The sequence below is a fragment of the Silene latifolia genome, chromosome 2 (genome assembly GCF_048544455.1).
Source record: "Silene latifolia isolate original U9 population chromosome 2, ASM4854445v1, whole genome shotgun sequence".
NCBI lineage: Eukaryota > Viridiplantae > Streptophyta > Magnoliopsida > Caryophyllales > Caryophyllaceae > Silene > Silene latifolia.
In genome coordinates, this window is record NC_133527.1 from 38,277,701 (window position 1) to 38,288,068 (window position 10,368).

The following is a 10,368-nucleotide window of genomic DNA, read 5'->3' on the forward strand; positions in this document are numbered from 1 at the left end:
GGAAAACAGTTTATTTTTCTGTTTTAATAGGTTTTTTTTTTTTTTTTTTGCAGCAAGAGAAAAATGGAACGAATTCAAAGGAAACTAGAAGACACCAAGTTTGAACTGCAAGAAATGACAAGGCATAGAGATTCATTACTTAAGCAGGTTATATCATCTGATAGTAAGGTAATAGAAATGCTAGAACGAGTACAAGTGCTTGAAAATGACTTGAACAATGTCAAGCTCATATCAAGTTTCGATGGCGGAAAACAAGTGTATTTGGAAACAAAGCTAGAAGAAAATAAGTCAAGAAATACACCAAACCGATTTAGACCGTCAATTTCTCCTTGGTGTTACTGACTCTTAGGGAGTCATATGCTAAACTCAACCCTTCGATTAACAGGAAGTGGCCTCTTGTTGTCAAAGTTATTGAAGAGATGGAAGGTTACAGGGAATAATCAAAAAGGAGTTGCTAGAGGGCGAAAGCGTGTTCATTCTCCTCCGTGAATAAACGACTAAGAAGGGAGTAAAAGATTTAATATTTCCTTTTCTTTATTCTGAGTTTATGCTTATTGTGATGACTTATATTTAAGTTAACTCATTCTTTTGTTTGTAAGTATTTCGTTTTTAATCGTGTTTGTAACACTTGTTTTTAATGAATAACATCTTAATTCGGTTAATTGTCCAATTTACTATTAGAATTGTGGTATATTAAATTGAACAACGATTATGTAACTATGTTTAAAATTGTCAAAAAACGCTCCTAAAACAGGACGGAAAAGGGTTTAGGGTTGGATTAGGCGGCACCGCTTCGCGGAGCCGCCTAATCCAACCCTAAACCCTTTTCCTTAAACAAAGGTTGTTCGTAGTACAACACACACATATAAAACCAAACTAAACCCTAGGGAAGGACGGGAGCTAACCTGTCGTGGACGGGATTTAAATTTGGGGAAAAACACTCCTAAAACATACGACGGGATTTAAATTTGGGAAAAACGCTCCTAAAACCGGACGGAAAAGGGTTTAGGGTTGGATTAGGCGGCACCGCTTCGCGGAGCCGCCTAATCCAACCCTAAACCCTTTTCCTTAAACAAAGGTTGTTCGTAGTACAAAAGTGTTACAGTAAAACCAAAACTAAACCCTAGGGAAGGACGGGTGATACCCTGTCGTGGACGGGATTTAAATTTGGGGAAAAACGCTCCTAAAACGGGACGGAAAAGGGTTTAGGGTTGGATTAGGCGGGAACCGCCGCGGAGCCGCCTAATCCAACCCTAAACCCTTTTCCTTAAACAAAGGTTGTTCGTAGTACAACATTGTTACAGTAAAACCAAAACTAAACCCTAGGGAAGGACGGGTGATACCCTGTCGTGGACGGGATTTAAATTTGGGAAAAAACGCTCCTAAAACGGGACGGAAAAGGGTTTAGGGTTGGATTCGGCGGCACCGCTTCGCGGATCCGCCTAATCCAACCCTAAACCCTTTTCCTTAAACAAAACAAATCGTATAACACTGTTATTGTAAAACTTAGGAAATATGCTCCTTAAACGGGACGGACAATGGTCCTAAAACAATATTTATTGCTATATAAAATGTTGTAAGTGCTGTATAAAATGTTAACTATGATGTAGGAAAATCGAATGACTTTTTACTGTGACATGTTATTGCCACAAAGAACACACAATTCTACTTTTTATTTTATTGTGACATATTATTGTCACAAAGAACACAAAATCCTACTAATTATTGCTAAGGTCACAATGTTACTATAACATCATAACAAAGATCAAACTTTTTTTTTTTTTTCGCTTTCTCCAGAAACTACATCACTATGCGAAGAGGGCATGTTCTCTGTCGTGGGTAACTCTTTCTTTGCAAAGTATGCACATAGCCTCTTTGGCTTGGCTGCTTTTTCAATGGCCTGTTGTTTAGCCGACTTCAATCTTTTTCCGCTGCCCTTGTTGCGTGCTTGTTCCGGAGGGTGGATAGTGACTTGACGACGACGAGCTGCGGCCCAACAAAGATCTCCATCTCTTGGTCTTTTGTAAGCGGTTCAATACATAACTTCTGCCGGAACTCAACTAGGAGGGATGCTAACTCTTCCGTGTGTTCAGCAGGTAAAGTTTTGAGAACACCAACTATCTGACGGAACTCTGCCCATACGTTGCACAAATGACTGTTATCAGACGTAGCCATATATGAATCCTCAATGACATTACCATTCAAATCAAGCCTGGAAGTAAAACAGCAGGTTACTGTTTATCATGGTGACAATGTTACTATAAGAAATTATGGTTACAATGTTATCAGTAAAAGCAATTCGTAACAAGTCAAAAATCACTTTGTAATAATGTTTTCGAATTAAACCTGTTCGCTGCGTGTGTGTTATTTAACCAACGATCTACAATGTACTTGCTTGGTATTCGCCCAATTCCTTTGCCCTTGTACATCCACACAATATGCCTGCAGAGTAATCCAATTCTTTCGAACAGTTTACACTCGCATACTGCATCTGTGCTTCTAAGGTCCAACCTCACCTTGAAAATTTCGTCTGTCTCAAAGCATCGATTACATGAATTATGCGCACATGCTCCTCCTTCTCAAAGTCATCAACACCACATGAATCGGCAGCCATTACTTCTTCTTGAAACACCTTGAACACAGCATGTGTGTATATAATAGCGCCATGCTTTTCTATAGGTAATTCTGTCTTAAGCTCAGGGAATGAGTGGTCGCTGTTATAATCATCACACCTTCGTGTATAGCGCTCTTTGGTCCATAGTGATTTGGAACCTGGTTTTAATGCAACAAGGATTCGGCAACAAATTATTTATGTAACAATGAAACAATGGTACTGTAACATACACTGCTCCCGGCATCGTAAGGAATGAAAAAGAGTTGTTTACCTCATCCAAAATTCGACCAGTGTACCAAAGTGATTCTCATAGCGCTTGAAAAACGAATTTGTACTTTCGATGTTTGTGTTGTTCTTAATATGCAGCCCAAGGCAAGGTCACGATGGTAGGCAGGAATCCAATGGTGTCTGTCATCGAACATTGTAGTCAACCAATCATTATCTTCCAGCTCGAAATCTGAAATGACCTTTCGCCACTTCTCTTCGAACTCCGACGGCTCCATATCGGGTCCCAAACAACAGCGTTGAAGCGAGCAAGGAAGTCCGTGTCTCTCGTAGAGTCTTGAACCAACTTTGTCTCGTGATCTTTTGTGTAATATGCCACATACAATAACGATGCCTAGCTGTCTTGAAAATGAAGGGAAAGCTGTTGTATGACAGTCATAATGAAACAAACAAGTCGAACGTTATATTGACAAAGTGATAGGGAAAGAGCAAGTGAGTAAATTTAAGTAAGTCATTCTGATAACATTGTCACACTATTACCTTCTTTATGCCAGGGCATTGATCCGTGATCATGAATTGCGGCTCTTTTTGTCCCATGGCAGTCAAGAAATGCTGAAAGGTCCATTGGAAGGAGATGTCATCCTCGTGTAACAGAGACAACCGGAAAACAACACCGACTTTCGTGGTGATTAACACTGTGAATGGTGTAAAAACCATATCATACTTGTTGGTTCCGTAAGTAGGGTCGAAGCTCACAAAGATCCCCAAAGAATGAGTAGTTTCTAATACATGTAGCATCAGCCCAAAAGAACTTTGTTAGACGGTTTTGCGGATCAACATCATAGGCGAAGTCGAATCGGGTTGGGTCGCTTTGAGTTTCTCGAGTCGATCGATGAAAAGGTCAACATCTCTTAACCCAATGTAGCACTTGATATCTCTTTGAAAGTTCTTAAAATCTATCAATGTAGCACCGATATTTTCATACCCATTGACAAGTTCCTTAACTTTGTCTAAAGGTCAATCCAGCGCCAATATTCAACTTGGAGTTGTCCAAGATAAGCGTCTTCGGGAACATATCAAGGGATCGTGAAATCTTATCGAGATCTCTCATATGCAGACAGAGGTGAGACGATGATTGTGGACTTTAAAACTCGTCAATCATTTGGGCCATCAAGGCCATGTAGAAGGGCAACCGACGTACGCTCGGCATCCAATTCTTGCGATTTTAACTCGCCGTGTAACTGTACTAGCTGTGGACGAACCATCACCCATATTCTCATCATCCTTGGTTCTGGGACGCTGTTTCGGTTTAGATTCCCTGAACCCTTGACGGTTGCAGACTACGAATTTTTGGTGTGCAACACCACCTCGTAGTGTTTTTATATTGTGCTTCCGAGGGGTAAATCCACATGCCCGAGCATAAACCTCGTAGAACTTGATTCCAGCCTCAAGGGAGGCGAAAACTGCACCAATGGTAGGTCTAAACTTGTGCTCAACCACACGCATCCAGCGCTCACCTCCATTAGGCGTGTGAGATAGAACAAGCTGATTATTTGGTTGAGGATTGGGTTGCTCTTGGACAATTGGCGTAGAATGGGGTTGAGTGACAAGATTTGAGTCTCAGTAATACAAAAAGGAAAATACGAGTATTAGTGACCGAAATACAAGTGGTATTACAAAGAGTAACATTGTTCTGATAATACTAGTACTATGACAATGTAGTGACATAAGGATGGACGGGAGAACAGGAAATATGCGAAGAGGTTGGACTACAATTTAGAACAAGAAACTAAAGTACATTGAAGTAACAAAGAGAACAAGAGGACATCCGAAGTGGTACAAAGATATGTTATATGTGCAATGGAAATGAATATATGTGATTGTGTTACAAAGAACATTGATATTGTAACAAGTCTACTGTAAGCATTGACAGCAGAACAGGAATATACAGACGGGGGAACAGGAATATACAAGATAGGAAAAGAGGTCAAATATAATGAAATTTGACCGAAATTGAACGAGAAAATCAACAAATACAAGGATATTTGACCTAATATTTAAGACAAAAGCAACTACGAGTATAATCAAAGGAAAGGAGACCGTAAATTGAAATAGAAGTGAACGGATTTCATTAAAATTGAAGCAAACAGAAAATCGATTAACCTAAAAAACTGAAAAGCAACAGAATAAAGACAAATTAATCAAAATTGACGGAATGTGACGATAAAGCAACTGCGATTGTAAGCAAAAGCAGAGGAGAACGCAAATATGAAAATTCGATAGGAAAAACAACAAATACAAGGAGATTGCACCTAATATTTAAGAGAAAAGCAAATACGAGAATAATCAAAGGAAAGGAGACCGTCAAATTGAAGTAGAAGTGAACGGATGTCATTAAAATTGAAGCAAACATAAAATCGATTAACCTAAAAAACTGAAAAGCAACGGAATAATGAAATTACAATAGCGAATGCTCAGCGACATAGAATCCAGATGAAATCGCAAAAAGGAAAACTGAAAACGAAAGGATTATGGAAATTACCTGTTTGCATGTTAATGTCGGTAGAATCTGCATCCATTGTAGCAACGAAAACCTGGAAAACACACGAATTTGATTGATTTGTGAATGAATTGATAAAAGCGAGTAAAAAACAGGAACCTAGGGTTTGTTTGCTTGATTCAGAGGATTATTTTAACTTAGAGAGAGAGATAGAAAAAGCGAGGGAAAGAGACGGAGGAGAGAGAAAGTGAAACTGAATTATGAGGGGGAGGTTTGAATTCTTAGCTTTTATACGTTTGTTATAATTTCTGAGATTTAATCTCAGCCGTTGATTAGGAGTAGATCTAATGGATGAGATTAAAATGCTAGACTCACCTAAGATACCTAGACTCACTTGATGCAATATATATATATATATATATATATATATATATATATATATATATATATATATATATATATATATATATATATATATATATATATATATATATATATATATATATAATATTGATTGATTGATAAGAATTAAGTGATAGGTTTTAATATTTATAAATTCTGTGATTTTTTTTTATCGAATTAATATGCATGTTAACTAGGGGTGAGCAAAACCGGATATCCGATACGTTTTTGGAAACCGTATCGGATATCCTGTTTTTTAAATCTCCCTTTTTAGTATCCTAATCCGATACGGTTTTTCCGTATAGCCGGAAACCGTATATCCGGTATCCGCTTTTCAGTCTAAGGTATGTAATTTAATATATATATTTTTCTACGTGTGATTGTTGCTTTTTTTAGTAACTTAAAAGTGTTTTAAAAAGTTATAAGAGTAAATAACTTATAAAGTTTAATAATACTATTAGTATAAAATATGTAAATATTTTAGTAGTTGTTTATTCCGTAAATCTTGTAGATATGGTATATCGTATCTTGTATATCTTGTACCAACTACATATATTATACTAATAAATACTAATAAGGTTTAATCACCAACCTATTGGATATTTTGTTATTTATGTATATATTTTAATATTTTATTATAGAAAAAAGGCAACCTTACCGGATACCGTATATCCGCTTTCATATTTTGCCGATCCTTATCCGATACGGTTTTTAAAGAACCGTATCCGATATCCGGAAATTTGTATAATTAAATTCGTATAGCGTATCAGATACATATAATAAAACCATATCGTATAATTTTGCTCAACCCTAATGTCACCCATATATAAGTTTTAATATGCATGTCACCCATATCGTATTAAGTTGTTGTTTATTATCAATCCGGTTGATCACTCAACATTGGGTCCCATGTCGTGTTAGGGTTTCAGAAAATAAGAATGATACTCTCTTGTGAAATAAGTTTCATATGTTTGATAAAAATATACCTCATATATTAAAGAAATATATAAAAACATTTGAATAGATGGAATATTTCAGTATAAACGCCAAGAGTTGGATTGATTTCGAGTAGTGCCGAGTAACGATTCTAAGATTTGGTCGATGGGAGATTGGGAGTGCATAATATTTTTTACTATGAAAAATCGAGCAAAGCACAAAATTTTCTTCTTTAGTTGGATAATATATATATATATATAGAAATGGGATCAAGTGAGTCCCTTAGTATAGGTGAGTCCCATGAGTCCTAATCTAAACCATTAGATTGGAATAAAATTAAGGGCTAAGATTAGAGGGAGATAAATGGATGAGATATAAAAGCTAAAAAACCCTAATCATTCTACCACACTCATTCATTCACTCAGTCACTCTCCCTCTCTAACTCCCTCTTCTCTCTCTAGCTCCCTCCTGCCGTCCTCCACTACCCCGCCCCAATCACCGCCGCCCTGCTACGACATCACCACTACCAACGAGGCAACGACAACCACCCCATCTCCCAGATCTGCCACCACTCGCCTCTCACTGCCGTCAACGCCTCGTCTATTCATTTCTTTTTTTTTTGTTCGGTGTCGTCTTGGTGGCTGTTGCCGCTTTTTTTTTTCCTGTTGGATGTTTTCGTGTGGTTGTTAGGTGGTGGTGGTGATGTCGTGGTGGTTGTTGGTGAGTCAGGCCACCGCCACCACGTTTCTCCTTTCCTTTTTTTTCAGATATGTTTCTTGGTGGTCATATGTGCGGCTGCTTGTGGTGGTGGTGTTGCCGTGATGCTGTGTTGGTGGCCGTTGGTGGCTGCTGCTCTTTTTTTTTTTTTTTTTTTATTTACCAGATCTATGGTTGTAGTGATGGGTGGGGGGACTATAGCGGTGTTGCGTCGTGGTCGGGGATGGGCGTTGTGGTGGATCGTGGTGGACTCGCAAGCATTAAAGTTTCAACCCGCAAGCATTAAAATTTCGACTCGCAAACATTAAAGTTTCGACTCGCAAGCATTAAAGTTTCGACTCGTAAGCATTAAAGTTTCATTGGTGTACCATTAAAGTTACACTCAAAAGCTGGTGGTGGGTAAGGGGTTGGTTTGGTGAAAATGGATTAAAGTTTCAAAGATATGGACTGAAGTTTCATTGACACTGACTAAAGTTTCTCATGACATAGACTAAAATTTCAAATTAGTATAATTTTAAAATCATATAAAAAAAGTTTTAAAAATTATGATTAAAGTTGCATGTGTAAAACATTAAAGTTACGTTAATAAAATTACAATATTCACATAAAATTTTAAAATCAGTATAATTAATTAAATTCAAATATTAGATATTGTCTAAAAAAATTAAAGTTTCAATTTTTAGCATTAAATTTTCACTCGAAAAACATTAAAGTTATATTTTATAAATCAGTAAAATTCAAATTTTTATATTAAAAATTGTCTAAAAAAATTAAAGTTTCAATTTTTATAGTAAAATTCAAATTTTTATATTAAAAATTGTCTAAAAAAAATTAAAGTTTCAATTTTTACCATAAAAGTTTCACTCATAAAACATTAAAGTTATATTTAAAAATCAACAAATTTAAATAAATTCAAATTTATATATTAAAAATTATCTAATAAAATTAAAGTTTTAATTTTTACCATTAAAGTTTAACTCGCAAAACATTAAAGTTACATTCAAAAATGAATTTTATATATTTAAAATAAAATTTTGTAACATAAATTGAAATTTTTATTTATAAAATGACCTAAAATATTAAAGTTGTAATTGTAAAGAATTAAAGTTAAATTTATAAATTAAAGTTACATTTATAAAACAATAAAGTTTTCATCTCAAAACTTTAATATCTCAACCACCAATCTTAGAAGATCAATGGTTAGGATTAAGACTTAGTGGACTCACCATTTTAGGTGGACTCATTTGAACTCCTATATATATATATATATATATATATATATATATATATATATATATATATATATATATATATATATATATATATATATATATATATAGTCAAGATCCGTGAGAACGAACCCTCGGTGAGAACGGTGAGAACGACCTTAATAACTAGAGGATATACAAGATTAAAGGCCCGGATTTAAATACTAAAAAACCAAATCCCATCGTCCTCTTGTTTTAACACAGCACACCCAACTCCCATCTCCCATTCCAATCCACCACCACCACCAATCGTCTGCCGTCGCCGTCGCCGACAATGACCAGCAACACCAGAGAGACACTGGAGAACATCCTTAACGTCGGCGTAACTCCGGCACCGCTCGAACCCGTTTTGTGAACCTTAGACCCGCTGCTTTACCCTCGAATCACCACCGGCACCGCTTGATGGTCACTACCACGCCGGCACCACCAACAGATGCACAATTTGCACTATATGAAATCAATGTATCTGGGTTCTATAATTATGTATCTCAAAGCAATTTTAATGTACCTAGCAAGTAATTTTGTGCAACTATATTTACATACATTAATTTAGTGTTTAGATACATAAAAAATGAGAGTAATTACATTGAAATCAGCGATCGAGAGTGAAGGGTTTGAGACGGAAGGCTGACAGGCCGTTGAGTGAACACAGTCGCTTGCCCATTTTGGATCTCCCACTTTCTCACGCCTGAATTCGCGTACGACCAACAACAACAATAACTCAACCCATGACGTTATTTAAGTCATCGCTCGGAGACGAATACGAGTATTTGCGGTGTTGATTAAGATCCGACTATCACCAGTGACGGTAAGAGGGCGAAATAAGGGGAAAAAGTGAAGAGAAAATATACTGAAAACCAACACCGATGAACAAAAATGAAATGACAATGGTGGTTATGCCTTTGGGCCGCCTTTAGTGTGCTGAACTACTAGTCGGCGATGGAAATGAGCCGTTTCCGTTGACATATATCAACATATGAATTGTTTTCGGCGATTAAGATAAGGAGACAGGGACATGAGTGCTCGTCGGCGTCTGGTGGTGTGTTTGTCGGTGTCGTCGGGTGGTGGTGGTAAGGGTGGTTAGTCGTGGTGGACTGGTGGTGCTGGCTCATAGTTGTGGTGGATGAGGATGAGATGCATATGATTTTGGAGTATTATTGGGAGAAATTCTTAAATTTCTCTCTCTATATATATAGAGAGAGAGAGAAAGAGAGGGGCAAGATCCGGTGAGTCCACCTATATTTTTGAGTCCTATGAGTCCACTTATGTATCACACGTTGTACACAAGAATATCACGATTTTTTGTCCTCCATCAAACACCTTCATCATGGCAGCCCGTGACACCGTTCATCATCAATCGACAATCACCGGAGTCCACCACAACCACGACTCACCATGGCTGGCCATTCAATTCAGATTCCGACACAAATTAGTGAATTAAGATAGAGTTCATAATGAATAAAAAAGATAAGGATACGAATGACTAAGGTCAGACAAGGAGCTGGAGGAGTAACGAAGTATGAAAACTTAATCTTTAAAAATCACACCCACAAATAAGCTAATTTCAAATAAGCTTATCTATTCTGAAAAAAAGTTGGCAAAAATCTGTTATTCACAAATCCCAACCAACGCCAAAGAACTTAAACAAGAACCTAGATAATGGCAGCACCATTGGCGCCATTAACACCACCGTCATCACTCGACCA